The sequence below is a fragment of the Ornithodoros turicata genome, unplaced genomic scaffold (assembly GCF_037126465.1).
Source record: "Ornithodoros turicata isolate Travis unplaced genomic scaffold, ASM3712646v1 ctg00001217.1, whole genome shotgun sequence".
NCBI classification, from domain to species: domain Eukaryota; kingdom Metazoa; phylum Arthropoda; class Arachnida; order Ixodida; family Argasidae; genus Ornithodoros; species Ornithodoros turicata.
In genome coordinates, this window is record NW_026999507.1 from 10,663 (window position 1) to 22,721 (window position 12,059).

The following is a 12,059-nucleotide window of genomic DNA, read 5'->3' on the forward strand; positions in this document are numbered from 1 at the left end:
ATTTTAGTGCCCCTTCAAGCGTTTACATGAATACGACGCTAGAGTATCGTATCCAGTTGTTGAATCAAATCCGCCCACGTAAACGGGCCAATTCGCTAGGAGAGCGTATCGTATTCAATCCGCTAAATAGTGGTGGATCGAGACGGTTGATGCGCAATCAGATTGTGCATGTAAACAGACGATGCGCATCGAGGGAAGAAGAGAAGATTAGGGGAGGAGCGTTCGGCTGAGGGCTAGTGGCGTCGTCTGCTACTCCTAGTCGGGATGACAAAATTGTGATATTAGAGTCATTCCAACTCAGTCGTCCCAGTCGCGTGGCTCGACCATCCCGGATTTCCGAGAAAAAAAAAATGTTGCCATTGATGGTAACATGAACCACACAAAGAATTTTTCCCCGGAAGCGCGTTCAATGGCCGCTAGGGGGCTTTGAACTGCCGCACAAAGCAGTTAACCAGAACGCGCGCGAGCGCGCACTGGGCGAGTGCGATTTCACATGGGTAAAAAATTTAAACGGGACTGTCTTCACAAAGCCTGATACTAGCTCTGGACCGATCGACAGCCGTCCGCCGCGGATCATTCGCATCGGAGCGGTCGGAGAAATATCCTCTAAATCCACTGCCTTTGCGATTTTTTTCCGGACTAACTATTAATGAAACTTCCAACAACTAATTTTTCACAGGTTCAGACCTGTCCAAGTAATGCGCAGAGAAAGTTTGAAGCTCGAATATCGCACGGTTTTTCTTTTAAAAAATCGCAAAGTTGCGTGTTCAAGCAAAAACCCGTAACTTTGTTTGAGCCACCCTGAAATTTCTGAACACGCTGTGACATCGAAACCGACTCAGAACAGTAGTACAATGTCCCAATACTGATAACGAAAATTTTCTCAGAGGTGTTTTTCGTTTAAGGCGCGCAACAATTTTTTAAACGTACCCGGTGCCGCAGGCTGCCTGCAAGGGCCGACGTTGTCTCAGCCGTAGCACGCGCGCCTCAGCGGCTTCTCTTGTATATCTTCGAACAAAGGCAGATTATGGCCACCTTCTGTCGGATTCTGTCGGACGAAAGACATTGATCAGCTAATCCTTTGATGACGAAGTGGTTCCACTTCGTCACCAAGGAGAAATCCCGCTATTTGTCATCGCTGAAGAGTAAGGTGCCACCAACGAAAGCAATTGTGCTAGATTTTCCAGAGGACTATCGCTTCATAGGACGCCCCACAGTCATTTCGTTGGGAAAACACCCAAGCGACTATTCACCCAATTGTGGCATACCATGTCTCAGATATCGACGGGAGCCTGTTGCATAAGTCGTACGCCATAATTTCTGATTGCATGACGCACGATACCGCTGCCGTCCACACGTACATCAAGGTGTTCCTACAGGCCCTCCTTCCTACTGTGTAGAAGATTGAAAATGTACGCTACTTTAGTGACGGTGCTGCTTCGCAGTATAAAAATAAGAAGGACTTTCTGAATTTGTGCTTCCACAGCAAAGACTTCGAAATTAGTGCAGCGTGGAACTTTTTCACCACGTCTCAGGACAAGGGACCGTGTGACGGGGTTTGCGGAACACTAAAAAAGCTGGCAGCTAAGACAAGTTTGCAGAGGCTTCATGGAGAGTAAATTCTGTCACCACATCAGTTATTTTTGTGGGCACAAAAAGAGTTAAGGGACATCACGCCAATGTGGGTCTGCGCAGACGTCGTGCAAAAAGAGGGGCAGTCGCTATCATCTCGTTCCGCAAATGCGGTTCCTGTTCCCGGCACTCAGAAGTGTCACTTCTTCAAGCCTGTTTCTAACACGCACGCAGTGACGTCAACGTCTACCGAGAGCTCTGTGTTCAAGGCGTGTAGGGTCTGTAGCAATGAATAGGTGACAGCGTTAGTGCTTACGCTAGTATTTGCGTTCTCCCACGCCTGCATAACTGTAAATGGACCAAAATAAAAATCAAGGCAAGTAGTTGTTGCTGTCTGTAGTTTCTGTTCGTGTTTTGTTTGAGCAAACGTAGGAAAGCTCGCTCCCTCCCCGTGTGCTGCGGCTGAGACAAGGCAGGCCCTTGCAGGCCGCCTGCGACACCAGGGTAACTTTAAAAAATCGTTGCGCGCCTTAAACGAAAAACACCTCTGAGAAAATTTTTGTTATGATTATTGGGACATTCTGCTACTGTTCTGAGCGGTTTCGATGTCACAGCATGTTCAGAAATTTCAGGGCGGCTCAACAAAGTTACGGGTTTTTGCTTGAAGACGCAAATTTGCGATTTTTAAAAGAAAAACCGTGCGATATTCAAGCTTCAAACTTTTTCTGCGCATTACTTGGGCAGGTCTGAACTTGTAAAAGAATTAGTTGTTGGAAGTTTCATTAATAGTTAGATCGGAAAAAAATCGCAGTCAGTGGATTTAAAGGATATTTCACCGAACGCTCCCATGCGAATTATCCGCGGCGGATTGGTGTCGACCGGTGCAGAGCTAGTAGCAGGCTTTGTGAAGACAGTCCCGTTTGAATTTTTTACCAATGTGAAGCCGCACTCGGCCAGTGCGCGCTCGCGCGCGCCCTGGTTTACTTCTTCGTACGGGAGTTCAAAGCCCCGTAGCGGCAATTCAACGCGCTTCCGGGGGAAAAAAAATACTTTGTGTGGTTCATTTTCCCATTAATGGCAACATTATAATTTTTTTTCTCGGAAATCCGCGATGGTCGAGCCACGCTACTGGGACGATTGAGCTGGAATGACTCATTAGGGAGTTCCCAGCCCCGCTCCGTTTTGGATATGTATGTTAGTCTACACTAACAGAAGCAGCAGGGCTTGCAGCCGTAGAGCAGAATTCATTTTGAAGTAAGCTTGACAATGGGGCGTAGATGCTACGTTTGCGATATTTTGACGTTCGGTGCGAAGGTAGCGTGACACTGGAAACGGCAGTATTCGCGGAAGTGCGCCTCTAATTTTCCGACATGACACGGCGTGGCGCAATCTCCGGTTTGGACTCGATGCGCATTCATGTAAACGGTGGCGTATCGTCCTGTCTCCGGTTTCGACTCTGTGCGCATCCATGCAAGCGATGGCGAATCCTCTTCTCTCCGGTTTCGACTCGATTCGATACGCTTCTGTCGTATTCATGCAAACGCGGCTTTTACTATAACTGTATAAGTAGGACTGATAGTTCGACTCCTCTGTCAGACAAAACCGGCGATCTAGATCAAGTCCCGCTCCTGCATAGACGGTCACCTGTGACTTCACGCACGGTCCCCACGAGTCGACGTATTAACCCCAAAACAGCATAGAACGTATAGACAGATGTACACTTGAAAATGTTTTATGGATGAACTAGTCCTTTAATCAACATCCGGCGCTGCCAGCTTACCCTGGCGAGCCTACGCATCGAGCCCCGCGCGCAAATATTTCCCCATGCAAAGGATAAAGACGCTTGTGTGCACTTAAAATATTTTTATTTACCGTGTAGAGCAAGGGACCAAAACAACAGTACACTGTAAAAAATTCACCGTAAAAAAAAGTAAAATCTACGGCAGCTGGGATGCCAATCTTTTACCGTCATTTTAAGTCGACTGTTTCCAGAAGAAACGGCGGTTGGCCGCTATTTTCATAGGCTGCACAGTAAATGTGATGGCGAACCGTTAAGAACCTCTCCGTAAAATTACGGTATAGTCTACGGGGAGTAGAAATGAATGTCTTGCTACTGTTAATTGTCTCGTTGTTTCTTTCCACTGACGCATTGGCTAATTATTTCCCACTAGCGGCCAAAGTGAAGAGTTCTGTCAATTGCATTGTACAATAAGTGCAAAGTGTAAATATATGACGAACATCTACGTATTTACTAGAACTGTGTGTGTGTGTGTTCGTGATTATGTCACACAGCATGCACAACAGATACAGAAAGAGGGAGCAGTACACACAGACGCAATGTCACTCACCGTCCAATAACAATTTGTCTCGTGTGCATCGCTCCCTCTGTATGTGTATCTTGGTTTTTGTCAATGCAACATTGCCTGCATACTTTGTTCCCCTTCGATGAATCAACAAACATTTTCCTGGTTGCAAATTCTGCATGTTCCATGTAGTGCTTTCGTGGTGACCTTCAGCGTGACCTTCTGTGCGAAGTACTTGCGACCTGCACAATGAACGGAATTTTTCGTGAGCAATGAATCAATCAACAGAAAAGAGAGCTGGCAATGAATATATGGCACAACATGCTGAAAAATGGCGAACAAAATAATTAGAGCTGCGCGAATAGCAAAATTTCCCGTCAAGGCGTCTGCCAAATTGTAGCTGTCAGATTTCCTGACTTTTCATTGATAATTTGATGTAGATTCGCTGACTAAATCGAGCAAAATGGTGCCAACTCTTACTGGTATTTACCACAAAGCAGAGAAAATCTCTGCTCTGACAAGAAAAGCTCTGGACAATGCGAGTGAAAGGGTGAGGGTGATGCATGTTAACACGATGGTCGGTGAATGATGGGATTCATGCACTCTGCGGTTAGTCAGTCTGTCATCTCAGGAACTGTTCACATTTGCCCGATTAATCCACATTTTTGAAAAATCGCTGAGAAATCAGGACGTGAAGCGGACTTGCAGAATGGTACCAAAGAAAAGTGCTAAATCCCGTTTCAGTAATATTCGAAAATTTCGAAAAATGAAAATAGGGTGCGAACACTGTTCAAATAGCACTACATATTCGATTTATATTTAGCATTTCGACTATTCGTACAGTTGTTTAAGAATATTATAAAAAGAATAGGAAACGGCATGTGACATCCAGGCAAATGCTCCTGATAAGTACCGACAGAAGAACGCCACCATCGTCTATATGACTCATTCGACAAAACTCGGATCGTGCATTCTGAACACATGCATCACAAACGCATTAATGCACTACAGAATGTGTATGTGATGTGCTATCACTTCATGCAGTTGAAAGACACTGACTAAAGACGGAAAAAAATAATGACGTGGACAGCACAACATAAGTGTCATGAGATCTTTTGATCAGAAACAAATGATCTATTGGGCTTCCATATTGGTATTCAACATAATTGCGACAAATCATATTTAGTGGAGTGTTTACATTTGACATCTGATTCCCACATTGGTAAAAGTATTAAGTGCAGGGTAATTATATACTTACTTAAATATTGCAGTCTTGTACAGCAAGCTTCTCCACGAGACGAAGCACCTTTGGATGGACTGATGTCCTCTTTTTCATCACGCCAGCTCTGTCCCTGCTAAGCACCAGGAAGAACTAAAACGATAAATTGTGCAAACAGGACAAAAAAAAAAAAAGAGTTCAGTTCAAATCTTTAATGTGACGGGGAACAGAACAAGATAAAGAACAATGGCAGAAGGTGTCCATGTTACTTTTGGATGAAGTGAAGTGTCGCCATCAACTGTTTGAGGGTAGATGATGTGTAGGCAATGGTAGGTTGAAAACCACAAGGCAAGGGCTGCCCGAAACGTCTGGATGCCATCAGTGACAAGTTTTCTACCGATATTCAGTTTAGAATTTTGAAGATACGTGCTGGAAAAGTACAAAACACTCCATTCACCATGCTCGAGCAATGGGTTCATCAGTAAGCGAACAGGAAGGCCCAACGGCTTGCAGCTGTTACCAGTCACCGGTGCCTCAGCAGTGATCTGAATAAGCAAAAAGCATATTAGAGACATTTTATATTGATACAGGCCAACATATCACAGGCCAATGCAGTAGCGAACGCAACCGTACTGGTTGAGACGCTTCTTGGTTGTCGGTGTTAGGGGGTTGAAACGACACTGAAGGATATGGGGCGGCTTCACGCATACGTTCAGGGAAAGCACAAAGCACTCTATTTACCTTGTGCGAGCGAGGTGCTCGTGAGCAAACAGAGAGGAAGGTCCAACCGCTACACGCTGTTACCACAGTCACCGGTGGTCTGAACAATATTCGGAATAACCAAAAAGCATATTAGAGAAAAGCAGCAACACTTCACAATTTATATTAACACATAACAACGTGTTACTTGCCATTGCAGTAGCAAACGCAACTGAAGTGGTCGGGACGCTACTTGATTATCGCTGTTACACGGTTGACACAACACTGTAAGATATGTAGCTGCTTCAGACATGCGTTCTGAGAAAGCACAAAACACTCTGTTGACCATGTGCGAGAAATGGGTACGTCAGCAAGGAAAGAGGAAGGTCCAACCGCTACATGTTGTTGCCACAGTAACCGGTGGTCTGAGCAGTAATATGAGTAACCAAAAAGGATTTTTGAGGCAAGGAAGAGCAAACACAGGGCAACATCTTAGAAGACAAAATGTAGTCGCGAACGCAGCGGATGAGACGCCACTTTGCTGTTGGTTTTAGACGGTTAACACCACACTGAGATATATATGCGTCTCGTTCGCATACGTATTACGCTGTTATGTCTTAATATATGCAAAAACATATACTCGCACTCACCCTGTGCCTAAGGAAATGACTTGTCCGCTCAAAATGGAGTGCAAAGATCGCCCCGACGCGTCGCGTTCAACTGCTATCCGCTGGCGAGACTGTGGCGACAAGCAATGTCATTACAGATTCACCAATGGTGCAGACAGGAAAATCTTGACGAGCAAAAGCACGAACAAAACATAACCACTTCACTGCGGAAGAGGCCACTGACACCCCAGTCAGAATACTTTTTCCTGTGGATGTCCGAAATAGACCCCAACGTCCCTATCCTAAAATTGATCATCATATATGGACGTCCCTGGCTGTATATCCTCATGATGTCCCTTATCGGCTGTTTCAAGGCTTGTCCACATCACGTCCCTCACGGGACGTAACACGAAGCATTTCTTGCGGGAGAGAGATAAACGCGAGATTTTGTAGCAGTGCGGAAGTTTGACTTTCGGTCGACCAACTGAATATCCCAAACGTAACCAGTAAGGAACACAGAAGTTATGTTGATGATGAGTTAATACTCCAAGTAATTACTTAATCACTTGCACGCGTTAGGAGCTAACGAGAGGCGGGGCACTCGTCGAGAAGGGCTCGTGATAAAACACGTGCACGGCGCTCTTCGCGCGATACGTGAAGGGCGTGGGACACGTCACGCGCAATGTGTCACGTGCCCATCTTTTTGAATTTTCCGCTGCTCGTTAGCTCATAACGACCGTAACGACGATGAAGCGATTAAGCCGGCGTTCACAGGCGGCAACTTTTCCCAGCAACTTGAAGCAACTCAAACCAACCTCCAACAACACATTGCACTCCTATGGATGTCCGGGAAATATCCGAGAACGGACATTCGGACGTCCCATGTATATCCGTTTTAGGTCCGTTTTATGTGTGTGAGAAGGACTGAATGAGACAGAAAAACAGCGCCATTGTAGCGCCCAGGGATATCCCGTGCGGACATTAAGGGATCAATATGGGCAGTGTAGGGGACGTATATTGTTTTTTTTTATATTGCTGTCGGTTTGTTTCGCATGGCCAAGTTAATGTTGAAATTATTTACACCCTTCTATACTTCTCCAGAAACACTTCAGAATCGTGCATTGGTGACATTGCTTTATTATGCAAAAAGATGCACTGTGTAATAAATCGGTTGTTTCCTCCAGTTGCTCATTCTCTGTAGCTCCAAGTCTCGTGTCAACAGGAGTGGGCCGTCGAAACAACATGCGAACCACTGGAAGCTTCCTCACACACATTTGACAAAGTGTGACGAACCTTTCGTTGCAGCTTTTGGTAAAAACGTAGACCTACGATGAGTCATTTTCAACCGGCGTTTACTTGAAAGTAGCGCGTCCACCTCTCTGCGTACCACAATGGCGTCGACGCAGTGTACTACGTAACTCGCACGACAATGTCAAAATTTTACGTTCCAGTAGCTGACGTTCCCTTCGTATCGTGCCTTGTAGTTACGACCAGAATTTCTGTTGCTATGAGGTCCTCAAACACACGCAGACGCAGCACAACAGCAAGGCAAACCCGCCACAACACAAATTAATGTAGGGAAGGAGCAGAGGAGCCGACGCTATTGCCATCTAGGTGTTCAGATTCAAATTACGCCGTCAGAGATTTCTACCAGCGACGTTCTCTCAAACTAAGCGTCCATCACTGAAACCAACACTTTGTTTTGAATTGTAAATGACACATTTGAGCTTCAGTTATTACTACACCTATACCGGCTGCACTTTTCTACTTTTTGTTCCAGACATGCATAATAGATCCTGTCTGGACGTTCCCTCGCGCGCCATATCGCACAATGGGCAGCGCTTAGCGATTTGGCAGACCCGGCGGTTAAAAGAACGTTCGCCGGATGTACGCTAGGGACTGTGGACATTTTGATCTATCATGCACATCCGACGGACGTTCGGTGTTGTTGGGGACGTCTTTCGAGCAATATCGAGTCCGCGTTCACATGCAGCAACTCGGTAGCTCCACCCACAAGCAACCTTATGGTGACCGGAGAATGTGGGTTCGAATCGAACTGGTGGAATCTTTTCTTTAGCTGCGGTTTATCAAATTTTAGTCAGTTTTATTGCCCCAATAGATCATTATTACCTTCCAGAAATGGCAACTGATATGTTTCCGTGAAGCTCGTAAAAAAAGAAAAAGTTATTTCTCAGCTGCACATGCAGGATTTGAACCTATGAATCCACGAACGAAATCCACAACGCCATCGGGAGTCATGTGTCAATGCTCCCCTCGCTGATATTGGTCGGTGCACGAGCAACTTTTCGGCCGGCGAGCGATTCGCAGCAACTCTGAGCAACTCGAGTTGCTGCAGGTTGCGAGCTGACAGCAACTCCAAAGTTGCTCATAGTTGCTGGAAAAAGTTGCCCCGTGTGAACGCTGCCGAAGCCCCCAGCTCCCGTGGCGTAGTGGTTAAGATTATCGCTTTCCACGCCGAGACTGGGACGTGAAACGGGTTCGAATCCTGTCTCCGGCAGTGCTGTCTGAGGTTTTCCCTGGGTTTTCCGAAGACTTTCCAGACGAATGTCGACACAGATACATAGTCACAGTTACCCTTGAAATCGGCGCAGGACGCACACTAGCCCCCTGTCCCCCACTCCTTCCTGCTGTCCTCCCTCCATCTGTCGACGTCTGTACGCCGCTCATAGCCACAGTGGCTTCGCGGCGCCCGCCCGGAATAAAAAAAGTGCTGTTGTGCGTAATCGAGTTAAAATTAGACACCTCACCCTTCGCGAGCAGGACTCTCCAATTCACGGAAGCTATCAAGACTAGCCCTGTATAGTATCTGTTTTCTTTTTGGAAGGAAGTGAAGGATGCTCAGATTTCCCTTCGAATACGCGTACTTACGTGAGGTTGGGGAGGGGGGGCAGAAGTCAGCCTGCTCTCATGTTCACGCGGTCTACATTGGTCGACGTGCCTTGGAATACGGCGGAACGGTCGCGGGGCAGTATGGCTTACTGCTCTATTCAAATATGTTTTCAAATTTTTTCATGCTTCGTTGACTTAGTGGCCCTATCGACTGTCTCTGTATTTTGTTTTGGTAACATGAAATAGCATGCTACGGCTATATGCAATAACTCCGTGCAATATCCGCGTAGCTCCGCGTTACCTCCAGATATTGCCAGAGAACGGACGTTCCAGGTAAGATCCGAACCCTGGCCACTTGTATGTCCACAGAATGTCCCGAGGAGAAATGTCTTTCTCCCACGGAGTTTGCAATCTTCGATAACGGATGACCCATGAAACCCCCAGACCATTTTATTATGCCTGGGACCACTTTGAATGGACCTTTTTCAGTTGGACGTGCGACGCATGCGCGTTCCACATTTCTTTGCCGTTATCTTAAGGAACATCCACCGTGTGTAATCCACTTGCCCGTAAACACATTCCTCGATGCAAACCCACTTTTTCACGTCCAAAAAGCGGTCCAAGGGCCTGGGTTGTTCACCCTAGTCCGTTCGACAACTTGATTGGTTTTTCTGCTCTAACACAAGTGACTAAACATGCCATATATGTTTTTCACCCGTAATCCCCAACACTTTGTCAACTAATAATTGATGTCAAATAATAAATATTTTTATAAATAAATCAAATAATTCTATGACATCTTTGGGTGATTTATTCGCGTCGAATGTGGACAAATTTTATCAATGTATTATTAATGCTTCTATTTAACTGACCACTGTATAGGAGAAAGAAGAGTTTTGGTTTATTTACTTTGTGCTTATGTTCAAGTGAATCTGAATTTGCTTTTCCAACATACATATTAGCGAAGAAGTCCTTGGAAACCTAGACAATATAAGCCGGGGAGCAGATCTTTGTACTGCCTTTTCTTTTCTTCTTTTTTGATAACGTGCATGTGTAGGGACCCACAGTGCAGATTCATACTCTACACAAGGTTGAACGAAGTTTTTATATGACTGATAATTCAATATCTTTCATTGGACTAAGGCGATATTTCCTTCTGAGCATCCACAGACTTCGAGTGGCTTTCGCGCACATATGGCTCTCGCATTCCAGATCGTTCCCTTTAAATATACCGCCAGCAATGAGAAAGGTGTCCATAGAGTCACTAAATAAACTACACTTCAGAGTATCGACACTAAGTTCCAAGAGCGAGCATGCGCCATCTTGTTTCCGCGCCGCGCTGCCCACGCGCAGGCGTACTGCGCACTTTACCGCACGATGCCATCTATCGTGCGCGGGTGAAACGTTCCTTCCGTCTGCAAGCAGCAGCTGACGGCCTTGAGCTCACCGTGACATCCTCGGGACGCTCTGGTTGACAATACATGGATTATCGCGCAACAATCATACAGGCTTTTCTGTCCCACGGGGAGCATTATGATAGCCGTCTTTGATCCTCAAATGGGGATGATATCGGTGTGGTGCGGAAACAAGATGGCGCTTCTGCTCTCCCTCGGCCCTCAGTGTCGATACTCTGAAGCGAAGCTTATTTAGTGACTCTAGGTGTCCAGAGGAAGCACGGATTATCGGCTGTGCTCAACATGAGGCCATTGTCTTCAAGATGCGTCCTGCTGGTCCGCCCGATTGTTCCGCACTGTTCTATTCAACTGCGCTGTTTGTCTGAAAGACAAAGATATGCAAATAACCGGTGGTCCTCCCTCTTCAAGTGAAAAAGCAAAGAAAAGAAGAAAGAAAGCAGAGGACACTGGTTGCCTGCTCCGTACGCGCTGAGAGAGAGTACCATCAACAGTTACAGAAAAATAGGTGTGGACAACACTCTGAACTCCTTTTGAACTCCCTTCGAACAAAAATACAGGGTTCACCAAGATAAACTTCTGGGTTTGTAACGAAGATAAAACAAATAAGAACAGTGTCGGGAAGCTAAAGTAGATGTTAGAGGACGTATTATCCCCCAAAGTTTTATGTCCATGCTGCCATTTGGTCTGCTTTTTTGCGGATAAATCGAGAAAATTTAAAAAACGCCGCTGCCTAAACGGCTACACCTGCGTTTCAGTTCCTTTCCGTCAGATGGCGAAACGGTCGAACGCGGCGTTGCATTCAGTTCCACTTGTTCACTTGGTTTCAATTACAGTCACTATATAGCTATATAGTGACTGTAGTTTCAATGTCGTCTGCAACGCCGCCTTCGACCATTTCGCCATCTGACGGAAAAGAGCTGAAACACAGGTATGGCCGATTATGCAGCGGCGGTTTTCCAACTTTCACGAATTATCCACAGAGAAACGAAATGGCAGTATGGACATAAAATTTTGGGGCATAATACGTCCTCTAACATCTACTTTAGCTTCGCGACGCTTGTTCTTATTTGTTTTATCTTCGTTACAAAACCCGAAGTTTATCTTGGCGAACCCTGTATTTCGAACAAACGGTGTCGGTCTACTGCCTTCCGGTCAAAAGGCTTTCGACCAAACGGAGTTCGATCAGATGTCTCCAATCACATAGCCTTCGACCAAATGTGCAGACACCGCGCGGCGCGCGAGCCACCAACCGTGTTTCCGACTCCTCCCGCTAGAGGCGCTTTTCCGCTATGGAAAAGGTCCATTCCAGTAGTAGTTACTGGACACAGACTGTCCGCAACGCTACAAGGCTTCTGGACACGTTTAATTAGCAATTAGAGCTAATTGGGACCCC